Source organism: Anabrus simplex, chromosome 6 (genome assembly GCF_040414725.1).
Source record: "Anabrus simplex isolate iqAnaSimp1 chromosome 6, ASM4041472v1, whole genome shotgun sequence".
In the NCBI taxonomy this organism is placed as follows: Eukaryota; Metazoa; Arthropoda; class Insecta; order Orthoptera; family Tettigoniidae; genus Anabrus; species Anabrus simplex.
The window spans coordinates 147097175-147112456 of record NC_090270.1 but is presented as its reverse complement, the minus strand read 5'-3'; the positions used below and the strand labels follow the sequence as shown (position 1 = coordinate 147112456).

The following is a 15282-nucleotide window of genomic DNA, read 5'->3' as shown; positions in this document are numbered from 1 at the left end:
CCATACTTTTCGGGGTCGCTGAGATGAATAGTGACACTCCAAATTTTTAAAGTCCAAGTTCAGGCCCCTTTGTGGTGAGGGCGAGGGGGGAGTGATATATATATAAATAATCGAAAATAAAGTTGAATACATACTTTTCGGGGTCGCCAAAGTGAATAGCGACACTCCGGATTTTTAGTATCAGGAGACAAACCACGTGGGGGTAAGACACTCCAGGAACCCTTAGGGGCGGGGGGCGAGGGGGGTCATATATAAAAATAAACGAAAATAGTGTCGAATCCATACTTTTCGGGATCGCTGAGATGAATAGCGACACTCCGATTTTTTTAAAAGTCCAAGTTCAGCCCCCTTTGGGATGGGGGCGAGGGGGAGTGATATATACAAATAATCGAAAATAATGTTGAATACATACTTTTCGGGGTCGCCAAAGTGAATAGCGACACTCCGGATTTTTATTATCAGGAGACAAACCACGTGGGGGTAAGACACTCCAGGAACCCTTAGGGGCGGGGGGCGAGGGGGGTCATATATAAAAATAAACGAAAATAGTGTCGAATCCATACTTTTCGGGGTCGCTGAGATGAATAGTGACAGTCCAGTTTTTTTAAAGTCCAAGTTCAGCCCCCTTTGGGGTGGGGGCGAGAGGGTAGTGATATATACACATAATCGGAGCAAATAAGGTCACGCGACCACGTGCTCTCCCAATAAACAGGACTATTATTCACAGGAGGATACAGGTTTTAAGCTACTCCAAAACTGCGAAATTTGGTTTGAGGTTAGAGCGTAAAATCGTATATATCTGCTCCCGGTGACAACCCCCATGTGACCGTAGAACAGGCGTTTAAAGTATTGTGCACGGTTTCCAAACGTTGCCGCTGGCTGTCTTTCTTGGGGAAGTGGCCAACAGTATTGAGAGAGCCTTGGTCACAAGCAAACTGTGACCAGATAGTTCTCTGGAAAAAAAAAAAAAAAAAAGGGAGAACTACACAGTTCACTGACTTGTATTTCCAAATTTGCTATTACTGAAAATAATGCTATTACGTTAGATAAAATAAAGACATTCCTGAAAAGTACAAAGGCAACTGAGTGGTAAAAATGCGTAGGCTATTAACGAGAGATTTGATGAAGACAAAGAAAGAAGGGTGGGGAGGATCTGACATAAGAATTCATGAAAATGAAATGGCGCATGGCTTTCAGTGCCGGGAGTGTCCGAGGACAAGTTCGGCTCGCCAGACGCAGGTCTTTTTTATTTGACACCCGTAGGCGACCTGCGCGTCGTGATGAGGATGAAATGATGATGAAGACGACACATACACCCAACCCCGATGCCAGTGAAATTAACCTTTTTGCTAGCGGCTTTACGTCGCACCGACACAGATAGGTCTTATGGCGACGATGAGATAGGAAAGGGCTAGGCGTTGTAAAGAAGCGACCGTGGCCTTAATTAAGGTACAATCCTAGCATTTGCCTGGTGTGAAAATGGGAAACCACGGAAAACCATCTTCAGGGCTGCCGACAGTGGGATTCGAACCCACTATCTCCCGGATGCAAGTTCACAGCCGCGCGCCCCTAACCGCGCGGCCAACTCGCCCGGTGTGAGATTAACCAATTATGGTTAAAATTCCCGACCCTGCCGAAAATCGAACTAAAGCCCAGCACGCTAATCATTTAGCCATGGAGCCGGACATAAGGTTTAACAATAATGGAAAATCTAGGTGTGTTTTGACACATTGTCTTTAAATGTTTATACTGGCATGTGTAAATGTGTATGCGTATATATATATTTCTTTTTTTAGGTTTATATTATCCATGCACGGAGCAAGTGGCTGTGCGGTTTAGGTCACGTAGCTATCAGCTTGCATTCGGGAGATAGTGGGCTCGGAAACTAATGTCGGTAGCCCTGAAGATGATTTTCCGTGCTTTCCTATTTTCACACCATGCAAATATGGGAGTTGCACCTTAATTAAGGTCAGGTCGCTTCTTTCCCACTCCCAGCCCTTTCCTATCCCATCGTCGCGATAAGATCTGTCTGTGTCGGTGCGAAGTAAAGAAGACTATATTTATCCGTGCCTGTAATATGACCCACCTATACGAAGCTTCACGAACAGCCACTGCATTAAGGTATGTTAACAAACTCATTTTTACTACTGGCCGTCTGCGTACCGGTAACGCTCATCTTTACGCAAGATTTTGGAATTGAATACTAGCACAGTCGGTCGGTATTTAAGAATATTCTGTAGTATTAAAAAACTCCTCTCAGTTCGTCCTTGTATGATATTTATGTTGTGTGTGTTTTTTTCCATTCTTCCCTCTGATCGGGTAAAGCGGGCTTTCAGTATTATTGAGGTTTGAATAAATTAAAATATTCCCTACAAGATATGTTTTTAAACATTAATATGGTACCTATATCTAGAACATTTATTTTAGTGGGCGGATAAAAAGTCATAATTTTTACTTGTGTTACCTGTACATACGGTACTTACAATTCAGAGGATATTTCGAAATACTGAGTTATCAGTAACTATTTCTTTCTAATTTTGAAAAACGTTGGTTATCAATTTGTGAGGGAATGAATGTGAGAAGTGGGTGTTCGACTTTTGCAACACATAAGCCCTATATAGCCCATGCTACTATCGTAAGCGGTTCTAGAATCATACGTTGAATCCGCTGGTTGGTTGGCTTCGTTCTGAACTACTATTCGTCGTTACGTCATGATGTGAGGTGGGGGATGATCAACAGGTCAGGTGATTTGGTTCAGTTTCGGTCAGTACTGGACGGCAGAAACAGGCACACTTCATCAGAGCCAGAGCCGCTTTCACTAACGCATGTGTTCGAGGTAAGATAGTTTAATGTAGTAGAGTTAAATAAAATTCAAGAGTGTCTGTCATCACGGTTTTCGTCTTCGTCTTGATGTGATGTCTTGCACATGTAAACGGCTTGTGTACTCGTTTTCTTCTATTCCCTTATTTTCAGTCCAGGGTATTCATTGCGTGATAACAATGAACCTATCTCGTGGACATCTTTTCCCTGAACTAGTAGCTACATTCGACCGTTTGTGTGTGGATTTCAGTTAATTTAAGCTACCGGTACGTATTCGCTTTCCTATCAACTCATCACTTTTACTGGCATCTAAACTTTAGAATGTGCCTGGGCACTAATTTAGTCAGACGACTTTGCAGTTCTCGTTACTTCGTATTGTGTATTACCGGTACTCTAGATGTAGCCCTAATTTATTCTTTTTATCCCTTAAGTGACTTACTTCCTGTCCTATTAGCGATTTTCATCGCTTTACGCAATCGTGTTGGCCATCTCTGATGTGGACGACTGACTCAAATCTCTAATCCGCATTTTACCTTCAACGTCTGCTGTAGAAAACGTTCGGTCTGCTTGTAGCATCGAGTGAAATGTTTAGACGTCCAAGTAAGGCAATGGGTAACATTCAATTTCACGAAGATTAAACTTTTCATAACTTAGTCGCACTATATAAATAGTCGTGCCCCGAATGTCATTACTCAGCACCACTCGTGTCTCGGCAGTTTCCATATTGTCACAACCATTGATGAGACTGGGACTTCGGTGGAAGCTACACTTTGCTCTGGCCTGTGCCAAAAGTCAGATACAAAAATATTACATCAATCAAGAAAAGGCAACGTGCTGAGATGGTGGTACGTTACTGTAATTTATGCAACTTATTGCATTTAATGTTCTAGGTAAACAGGCTAATTAATACTGAACAGAAATGGGTTGCATGCAACGACGGCCGGTCCAAATGGGGCACGGAGGGCTCGTGGCAGGTATCTACATTTCTACAACATTGAAGACTCACATTGGCATTCTCTTAGCAATACATACCTCGAGGAAAATCCAGTCGAATTATTTAGTATCATTATTACCCAGACTCGCAGGCCTCCCCGTCTGATAGCGAGCAGCCACCACTGGTTACTTGGCATCCATATTGAACGAATTTATTGGGACTGAGGATGCAATGATCTAATAAAAAACATAACTCTGTTGTGAGTACGAATAGTTTTACCAACCATTCAGTTGGCAAACTTCTGTGGACAATGTTTCTTTTGAATACATGTGAAGGATAATGTTGGCCTTGCTTAGACATGTTTCCTGTGACAATTTAGCGGGGTTCGTATTTGAATGTGCTCAAATACGATAGACGTGTCGGTAGAGTTATTTGGGAGGCGGGGGTGTTGAGTACGCAATTGAGGCTGCCCATTGAAAGAACTTTTAAATCTGTTGGCTGTTACACGAGGTTTAGCTGGAAGTAAGGTACTCAATTTCTAATAGGCTTGGGGTTTTAAAACTATGCCTCGAGTACCCCTAATAACGCAGATTTAAAGACAGTTTCCTCAGTGTGGAGGTTTTAACAAATACAGTAGAAGTCCGATAGTCCGGCACGCTCGGGACCGGCCCGGTGCCGGATTACCGAAAATGCCGGACTATCGGACGGTACCTCTTACTAAGATATAGGATAAGGCGTACAGCGAAAACAACTGTAACACGGCGTTTTGCAGTAAAATGTTGATCAGCAGAATCATTAGTTTAATAACGTACTCTTTTCAAACGTGTTGTTTCTTATTGCCATTCTATAATAATGCCGCAGTTCATCGATGTTTTTATCTGTAACTCTTCCTTCAACATTTAGTCTTTCCATCTACAGTACAACTTCTCTTTTCCTTCTGTCCGCCTCAATTTTTCAAGGCATGTTCCCAAGCGTTTTTGAACGTGGCCCATACATTCAATTTTTGAAATCTGTTTTATCATATGGTTGGCTTTCCAGTACTCGGTATAACACAGCCTTCTAGGCTAAATATTTCCAGATATACTGTAGAGATATTTAAGTCAATGCATAATGGATTGTATCAGATACATTTGCACTATTAACTTTGAAATAATAAAAAATACACTTGGATTGGTTTCGACAAATAATGCATCAAATTGATCACGAGAGATCATTATTAAGAGATAATAACATTTTAAAAAATCCTGGAATGGTGCCGGACCATCGGGCGTTCCGGACTCTTGGATCCCGGCCGTTTATCCTATTCTTCACGTGTATTTCTCTATTACTCTAAATTCAGTTACACGAATTTGATTTCTCGAAGCAAACATTTCCTCCCTTGAAGCAAAATATACTCTAACTCGAATTTTATTAAACATTAACTGTGCAATACGGCAATTGTGGTTTGTGAGGAACAGTTAACCAGTAAAAAAGGGGTTACAGTGATGCTGGGAGCTAATATGACTGGAACCGAAAAACAAACTTCTAGTGATCGGAAAATCGGCAAAGCCTCACTGTTTCGCGGGTTACTGGTCACGTACGAAAGCAACCCCCGAAGTCACGGATAAGCTCCATTTACGAATATCGTCTGCGTAGTATTCACGTGAAGTTTCGACGTTAAGGAAGGAAAGGTTAACAGTAACAAGAGACTAAAGGATTTTTTTTCCAAAGGTGTTAACGGAGGTATGTTTCTTCTGTTTCTTCTTTCACAATTGGTAGTACTGTATCCTGTCTTCTAAAAGGTTACTATAATAAAGGTTATAGATTAATGCCGTAAAATATTCAGTATATTTTTAAATACTGTTCAAAATAATGTATTCAGTATAAACTCGGAGACGCATCTGATTCAATTATGTTGCTATACATGCTCAAGAACGGTGTTCTCTGTATCTCGAAATATCTATAACTCGAAATAAAATTTAGCTCCCGAGGTGGTTCGAGATATGGAGGTTCCACTGTATTTGTAAAAGGAAATTAAGCCAAGTAGGCCTATTCCCATCCCGCACAGACGAATAGGGTCCATGCTTGGCAGGGACCAGGCGCGAGCCTGGACTGGAATTGATACAGCTACACTTGTTACAAAAAATATTCGCATACCCCATGTTCTACTATTGGGAGCAATGAACAACAATGTAATATGAAAGATATACACGTAGACAGATACGGTAGATCCACAATATTACGTTTGACACTATGCAGGGATACGAGCAACGAGCGATTTCGAAAGGAAAATACAGTATTAGAACCGCCAAATTATTGGCGCAATGGAGCCCTCGTACGCCTCTGGTATGTATCTCCGTCACTAAGGCTTGTTTACCAGTCAGTCTGACGGTAGATGGGTAGTGCTCAGTACTGTCAACATGGGACCAAAAAAAAAAAAAAAAAAAAAAAAAAAACATTCAACTGCGTTGGAGAGAACATTGTTACTGCACTAACAAGGCAGAAGTTAGAGATATCGGTAGAATGCCTACTATCAGCTCCTCCACTGTGCGATCTATTATACATAATATAAGGAGCATGGCTCTACAAAAAGCAAAGTCAGATCAGGTCGCCCACAAATACTCGCACGAGACGGCACATCGTACGTTTAGTCCAAAAAGATTCGACAAGAAATGCTGCCTCGTTAGCTGCGGACGTCGCCGCAACATCTAACAAGACGGTAAGTTCAGACAGTATGGGATATCTTGCATAGCGCCGATATACATGACACATCCCCACGAAAGAAACCACATGTCTCAGAGGTAAATGGGAAGAAACGTCTTGCGTTTGCCAAGGAATATTGTGGGAAACCGCTGGAATTCTGGGACAGTCGTATTCTGAGACGAGTCGAAGTTCAACCTGTTTTGTTCTGACGGACGAAAGAAAATGTGGCGAAAACCTAACACCGAATTAAACCAACACAGTGCCAACAGTAAAGCATCGTGCTGGACATGTTAGGGTTTTGGGGGGGTGCATGGCATCCTCGGGAATTTGAAAGTTGGCCTTTTATTGAAGGACATACGGATCAGTACAAATACATTGGTGTGTTGCGGGTTAATTTATCCAACAGTATACACGTGCTCGGCCTTGATAGGGTCTTCCATTTCCAACATGAAAATCGACCCCAAATACACTGCTTTAAAAACTCGACAGTAGTTAATGTATAATGCCCCCAGGCGACGACTTCTTACTTCACCACAGAGCCCCGATCTGAATCCCATAGAGTATTTGTGGAATCATCTCGGAAGAGGAAAGGTCAAGCGCCGCCCGTCTGGTAAAGAATTGAAGAGGGTCCTACAAGATGGATGGTCGGCAATTGCACCCGAAACGACGAGGAAATTGGTGCATTCATAGCTGAAACGTACGCACGAACACCTACAGTGTTTAGTACTGCATACTGTGCCAATACTTGTTTTGCAGTGTTAAAGTGGATGTCCATGTGTAACTACATACTATTGTTATTGTGATGGCAGTGTATTGTAGTTTGGTTGTACGTTATATTAAGGGCTACACATGTTTTCTTCCAAGCTTGCTGTATATCGATACACATATTTTGGGGAAACATAGGGTGTGCCAATGCTTTTTGTAGCAAGTGTATATAGACCTACTGCACATTTTGATGTAGAAAAAATGCGGAAGGCTACGTCCATAGTTTCGTTCCAGACAACCTTCAATATTTTCAAAACTATAGGAGCTAGCAAATCTATACAAATAAAATCGTAACGACCGTGTCTGTACATTGATTTTGGCGAAATTTTCAGTTAATCTGGTTCAGGTGTAATAACGACCATCTGCATATTTTTTTAGCTTTGGTGTCTGAGTTCTTATAACTTAAAAACTACCGGAGATATTTCAACCAAACTTAATATTTAGCATCCACCTGTCCAAAGATGCGTTTTCAGGTTCATACCATGTCGAATTCCCGGAGTAGGCTGGGGGTTTATACGGAACCGAAAGTGATTTTACTCTTCCACAATACATACCAGACCTACCGGACTGAAAATCGACCAACGTTAAAGAAAATCCGTTTCTAAAACATATTTCTCATGTGCATTTTTTCGATAGGATTAACAAGGGAGGTGTCATGCACGGTCGGTTTTGTAGGCTATGGCCAGTGGACATAGCCCAAAAGGTGTTGTACGCGGAACAGATTCCTTATCTAGATAAATAAAATTGTAACAGTGTCTGTACATTGACTATTATGGCGAAATTTTTGTTTTCCGTTCTAGGTGAAATGACCAGCTGCATATTTGTTAGCTTCAGTTTACTGAAAGTAATCAGTTTAGCGCCTCCTCCGCTCAAAGCAAGATTGCGGCACAATCTGCCAGACAAGTTCGCCTGTAAACGACGGAAAGCTTCCAAGATCTTTAAATATTTAACTTTTTACCCCCGAAAAACATCGAAATATTGAGGCAATTTTAAATTCGGTACAGACCTTTGTTTCGAAGTATTTCTTGGATAAACGGCAAGTCTTATCACAAAACGAATGGCACAATCTCCGTTCAATTTGTAGTGATCCACAACTTCGGTCCTGTGACGTTTTGTCGTATCTTTATTCCTTATACGTTGTCCGGCTGCATGGCTAAATGGTTAGCGTGCTGGCCTTTGGTCATAGGGGTCCCGGATTCGATTCCCAGCAGGGCCGGGAATTTTAACCGTCATTGGTTAATTTCACTGGCACGGGGGCTGGGTGTAAGTATCATCATTTAATCATATGTTAGATTCGTCTATTTTTCGATTGTACGTTCATTTTGTGCTTTGTTCATGTATAATTCATAATTTGAATCGCTTATATGAAAGATAGAATCATCTAATTCTGCACGAATATTGGTCAACCCAGTATCCATATGTGACCCAAATTCTATGTTTGTGGCTGTCACATAAATATCAAAATGTAATGCAGTGTGAGAAAACCTTACCCAAATTTCACCCTATTCAACGTTACTAACTCAATCTTGTATATAAATAGATGAGATAGGAGAAAGTGTCATAAGACCAGCCATTTAGATCTCTAAATGAGACATCTTATGGTACAAGTTTGTCGATAGGGCATATCGTTTATCAGCAGTAGATCTGTAAATGAAGGTTTGCAATATTAGTAAGGAATCACTACCATTGTAATGAATAATTCCCTTCTTGATCTGACTGTCAGAAGTCAAGGGAGCATGCAATTTTGTTCAAAACTCCCCTAACCAATTGTTTGGGAGTAGGAAAGTGTGCCTGTCATCATAAACAAATTTACCCATCTAAAATGTGACTGCCATTAGGTATAGTTGCCTGCTATGACAATGGAAACTCAACAACTCGGTGTGACTGAAATTAAGAAAAGGGGCCTCTCTTTGACAACTCAATTTTGACTGGCAGTAGGGAAGGTGACTGCCGTTATAATAAACTCAACTGTAATCTGTCTGGAAGTAGGAATGGGGCCTGCCATTGTAATGAAAACTCCCCAAATCGACTGACCATGCAGTAGGTAATGGGCCTGGTATTATAATGAAAACTTCCCTACCCAATTGTGAATGGCAGTAGGCAAGCGAGCCTGCCATTATCATCCCAATTCCACAACTCTCGCTTAACACTGGAAACAACTTATGGGAACCTCCCCCTGCTGTTTCTGGATAACGCTAAGAGACGTGCAATTTAAAAAAAAAACCTTATTACTGCACGTACAGTAATTTACTTAGATATCCATATACAATGTACAATACCGTAGCAAAGCACGGGTACATTAATAAATTAATTTCAAAGAATCTACCTAAATAGCTTTAAAGGTCAGGTGGCATAGTGAGCTGATGTGCTGATTTTGAGGTGAAATCTGAGCATGTGGTAAAATTAGTTTAACTCGAGATTGCAGTGTGACGGCTATCTGTATCTGTAACATACTGATGTACAATTGAATTAGAGATGCCTACCAGTTTCAGCGATAGAGGGAGCAGTAGCCCTCGCCACCACTTTGTGGAGAAAAAAATTTATTCAAGTGTAGCTGCCTGATACTAGAAATTATAAAAAAAAATTATATAATCGCTGTTTCTTTATCACCTAATTCTTTCCTTTCATTTCTTTAATTATTAAAAAGTACTTAACAGAAATAGAAAATGTAATTCGTCGTGGCTAACCAATTTCTACAGTGCCACAGCAAGTGGTGGAGACTCTCACAGCAACCTGTAGCATGCACTGTGAGGGACGGTTGCAGGAGAATATTTTTCTGCCAAGATCATGGACACAAGTATGATCAACCTGCTTGTTGTGTGCTTTTGTCAGTCTGGCAGTCTTCACTTAATGTGTCAGTGCAGTGCTATCTCGTGTTACATTGTTAATGTGTTAAATACCATACTAAATGACTTAATTGTATAATCCTGCCATCCTTCTATTCAATTCTAATACAAGTGCAATTCTATAGTATTGAATCAAAATATCAAAAAACCATTACTGCAGTTAAGTTGGTAGACTGTCATTTACATAGAGAATCAAAAACTTGCTAATTATTTCAATTTTAATGTATACCTCCTCCTCCCATGCATGCTATGTCCCCACACAGCACACCAAAGTAGTTTTGCTGTCTATTATTTTTTTGCTCCTTGCTTCTAATTTCAAATTGCCACCACTGATGCAAAACTAGTTGTGTAACACAATGTTTTGCCCTGATGACTGTGGCGACTGCATGACATGGAGTGAGACACCATGTTGATCCTTAACCATTGCACTGCTTCCCATAATGCACAAAGATTGGTCAGAGCTAGGTCCAGGACATGCAATCCCTCTAGACATTATCCCAGATGTAGTCATTAGGATTGAGTTCAGTTGACCTTGTGGTCCACCAGTCCAGGCAAGCATTCTCATGTCCATGGAGTGTTAATATAAGAATAAATTGGCCACAGTTCAGAAGCAACGTTCAGATAATTCTCTTGCTGTGTGCACAGGTCACTCGCAGAGTGTTGGAGGTGAATAAATGTGTGGAGATGAGACAACGGGTTCCTGTTTCACTGGTCAAGAATGTGTATTATGGGTCCCATTTCATCCCACCTGAACAGTCCCTGTACAAGGATAAAACTGTTGCTGATCTGATCTGATCTGATCTGAACTGTATCGTACCCTGTTCGTAAGAGATTACCTCATGTTTGTATGCATACCTTACTATTGGCTGTACCATCTGGTACTTATTCCTTTGCCCAAATGACATTTTTCCATGTTTAAACAGTCCAATTGCAGTAGTGCTCCTGTGTCCTTGGGACCTGTCAGTCTTTGTGCCTTGTGATATATGGTAACGGTGTCAAAATACAAGACTTGTTTTTAAGTACCATTTTGATATAGAAAACAGTAATGCAATTTAACTACTTCTCAACATAAATTCCAGGCATATTAAGGCACTTGTCATATGGTGAAACCAGCTTCTGAATTCCATCCGCATAGTAATCTGCTGCCTGATGCTCCAGCCACTGCCGCGCGGTCCTTTTTAGGTCATCATCGTGGCGTTTACTTCCTAAATGCTTTTTCAGGTGCAGGAATAAGTGGTAGTCACTAGACACTAGCTCGTAACTGTACGGAGTATGATCAGATTGTCCCCAGCCAAATGCAGCGAAGAGATCTCGGGTTTGATTACATAGATGTGCGAGGTTGTGCATTGTGATGAAGCAAAAGAATCCCCTTTGTGGCAGTTTGTTTAGGCTTGTGAGTCCTGACACAAATACATAAAGAACATTCCTTGAAATTTCAGGCAACTCATAACATTATGACAAAATTGTAAAGCATCTGTTTTGTCGAACCTTTGCATCAACTTTTTGCTCCAAGTCTTCAGTACTGACGGTCACCCACTACACTTCTCATCTTAGACATTCGTACGACCTTCTTTAAATGCTCTAACCCATTTTCTTACCATTCCTTTGCTCATAGTGTGTTCTCCATACACTTCACTAATTTGCCAATGAATTTCAACAGCCTTCACGTCTTTTCCATTTAAAATTTGAATCACAGCACGTACTTATCACTCAGCGGGACCATTGTCGGAGGCATTTTCAATACGCACAAATGTAAATACGGGTGAATGCTTCTGTAATGGCATTTGTGGCTAGCCTACAGATGTACGTACTGAGCGCGCATGCTCTGAACTACGATCGAAGCGCTGCAGTGGCCATATGTAAAAATGGTACTGACTTTAAAAACATTCTTCGTACATACAATAGTGGCTTCCTTACCTGATTCGAAAGAATGGTTCAAGATGGTAAGGCTACTCACATTATACCATTCTCCAGTATTGAATTAACAAGTGATCTGATTTGCTGTGGAACATGTATCCACTCTTACCTTCAGAGCTAGCTGATGGTGAACCCTCTAATGTTGTACTCCTTCGCAGTTGACCCTGATGGCAGTGTTTTTTCTGAAACCAGATGCTCACAGTACGCTCAACACGGTGACATGTGGAAAGCCAGTAATGCCACTTTATGAAAGACTTAGGAGATGGAATGACCTATAGACCTGGCACACACAAGCAGCTATGAAATGTGCTGAGATCTTACTCGCCCTGTGCTAAATTGTTACATGGCTAGTAAGAGGTCTGACGTTGTAGTTACGTGCAACATCATGCTACTACATTCACTGGCTAGCCACATCATTTTCATCAAAATGACAGCTATCTCTTCATTTGCTCATTGATTTCATTTTTGAATTCAGATACGCATACCTCAGCAGAAGTGAGCTCTCTTTTGTAACTTTCACAAAGTTTGCAAATATTTTATTTGAAATGTCCTTGCGTCTGAGTGTTTTAATTTCTTACCAATCTATTAATGTTTGTATCTGAGATATTATGTGATTTATTCTAGCTGATCTTCCTTAGGGGTAGAAACATGTACAGTACTATATTTAATAAATTATATGTATTGAATAGGCAGACTGATTAAATATTTAAGTTATTAAGTATTAATTACTTGAACATTTTAGGAGTTCATTCAGTAATATAAAGATAGCAGGTAGACAGGCATGCAGAATTCACTGTGCAGGTTTGACCTTAGTGGGTGTCAAAAACAGAGTAGAAATTGTGCTTCCAAACCAGCTTGAAATCAATATGGCTTTTATCCCAGTGGCAGGTGTCCCATTTCATGAAGAAAGTGTTGCAGATCACCAATGTCTTTTAACCCGTGAGTGGTCGCTATGAGATTTTCTCACATTATTTTTTATTGTGCTATTACTTCACAGTAATGAAAGGGAGGTGACTGTTCCCTCTTCTAGCTGAGTTTATAACTGTCGTGAGTAGAGCGATTCACATTTGAAGGGTAAGCACCCCCTCCCCTAGTCAGAACAAAGGTTCCTATGTGTCCGTGCGCGCTACGTGAGAGTTTCTCTCATCATGCGACTAATGACGTTGGTGTTATTTTGAAGTGGACCGGAAAACTTACTTTTGTTGTACGCGTTAGTATTTGTATTATGAGCACTTATTGTTTTTCAAAATATTCTTGTGTTCAGAAACCTTGCTTTGTACGTAAATATTACTAGATATAATGCATGTGTGAGATTTTATTTTTTACAACTTCAGGACAGAAGTTATTTTTATGTACATGGTATGTTATTTTAGGTAGTAATTTGTGTCCTTAATAAACAGCTAATCATATCCGGATCCATGGCTAAATGGTTAGCGTGCTGGCCTTTGGTCACAGAAGTCCCGGGTTCGATTCCTGGCGGGGTCGGGAATTTTAACCTTAATTGGTTAATTTCGCTTACACGGGGGCTAGGTATATGTGTCGTCATCATTTCATACTCATGATGTGCAGGTTGTCTACGGGACTCAAATCAAAAGACCTGCATCTGGCGAGCCGAACTTGTCCTCGGACACTCCCGGCGCTAAAAGCCATACGCAATCTCTCTCTCTCTCTCTCTCTCTCTCTCTCTCTCTCTCTCTCTCTCATACACAGCTAATCATTTCATTTTTATCTAAAATATATAAGGTAGAACTTGCGTTTCATTTTAGTAAATTTCAGCCTTACGCCCCACAAAACTGAAAAATGTCATCTTTATTTTCATGTAAGAGAAAAGTCTCACGTGCGACCGCTCGCGTTACATTTCGGCTAGCGACCGCTCGCAGGTTAAATTAGGAGTTCGAGGACTTTCTTGGTTCTATAACTGACAGACATCCCAGGTAAAAATGCTTATCTCCTTCCAGTGTGGTCAGACACCTGTGGCCTGGTCACAGAAGCCAAGCACTATGGCAAAGGATGTTGTCATGTTGACCACATTGCGATCTAGTCCTTGTCAGCCATCATGTTGGGCAGCAGCTATTTTGGCAGGCAAAGTACCTTAATGGTTCTGTTATTGGTTTAACTCCACAATGAAGTCTTTATAAGTTTGGCTTTAGATCGATCCTTCCCCATCTGATCATATCCTACTAGAGAATGGATGGAAAATGTGTGTAGCCATCGGGTTAGGTGTTGATGCCCAGCAACATCAAGCAGCCGGAATATCTATGTACTACTGCAATATTATCACGAAGGTGTATGATCGCACCACAATCCTCCCTAGGTCTTGGTGATATTGTGGTAGATGTTAATCGTTTTCTCTTTGTGGAGGTTTGACCTTTCAATAATGTGTTAGAGATAGTCAGTTCACACGACATTGAAGATCTGAGAGTCTTCCACTTTGTGTAGTTAATATTCCAAAGTTTAACATGGCAAATCTTAATAGTTTGTTCTGGACTTTCCTTCTTTAACCAACCCTGTGTTCAAGCTGATAGTACTTGCTCTCTTAATATTCTGGTCAGGCCAGTCCTAAAACTGTCCAATGAAATTGTGGCACCGTAAAGTGGGGTAACTTCGACCATACAGGGTAACTTCGGCCACTGACGAAGAGCAACTTATTTTCTCCTGCCTCCTATATTGAAAAAGATAAGCCACTTGAAACAACTAAAATACATGTATAAAATAATGCTCTATCAACACTCGGTAGTCCAAAGAACATTGGTGGGCTCATTTTTAGTCAATTTTTTTTTTGCAGCCCCGACTATTGTCTTGTCTGGTAACAGCAGAAAACACTGTTCTCTAGCTCCAGCATTCGATTCTCCATTCCAGTGGTTTATGGGGGGTAAAAATGTAAGTATGTCTGGTAACTGATCAACCCAATTTGATGCATTTTATTCAAATACGTTTTTCAGGGAATAGTTTTGTAATAAAAGTTGTCTTCTTCTGGGGTAACTTGGCCATGCCAAGAACATACAGGAAAACTTTATGGAAAATGTGAATTTGATCACTATACATTTGTTTCACCACAAATTGTTTTAATTTGTTTGCAATTGTTGATACTAGGCATTTTTCAGGTTTTTAAAAACATTCACAGTGGCTGAAGTAGCACTACATCGAAGAAAACTTAATTTCTTAAGTTATTTTTATGGCGGGGCGAAGTTACCCCAAAACATGGGGTAACTCCGGCCACTCTTTTGATAATCATAATTCGTTAATGAATAACAATTCGAATTATGTTCATATTTAGAAATGAAGAACATGACAGGACTTATATTCTTCAGAAAATTA

The 15282-nt window shown here is 40.6% G+C and overlaps 1 long non-coding RNA gene across 1 annotated transcript in view; it reads left to right on the top strand.

The window, feature by feature from the left end:
- Positions 1 to 2770: 2770 nt before the first annotated feature.
- Positions 2771 to 15282, top strand: part of LOC136875587 (uncharacterized) — a 39157-nt gene continuing 26645 nt past the window's right edge. The window contains exon 1 of the long non-coding RNA XR_011018411.1: positions 2771 to 2836. This is a non-coding gene — a long non-coding RNA (uncharacterized lncRNA). The remainder of the gene's footprint in view (positions 2837 to 15282) is intronic.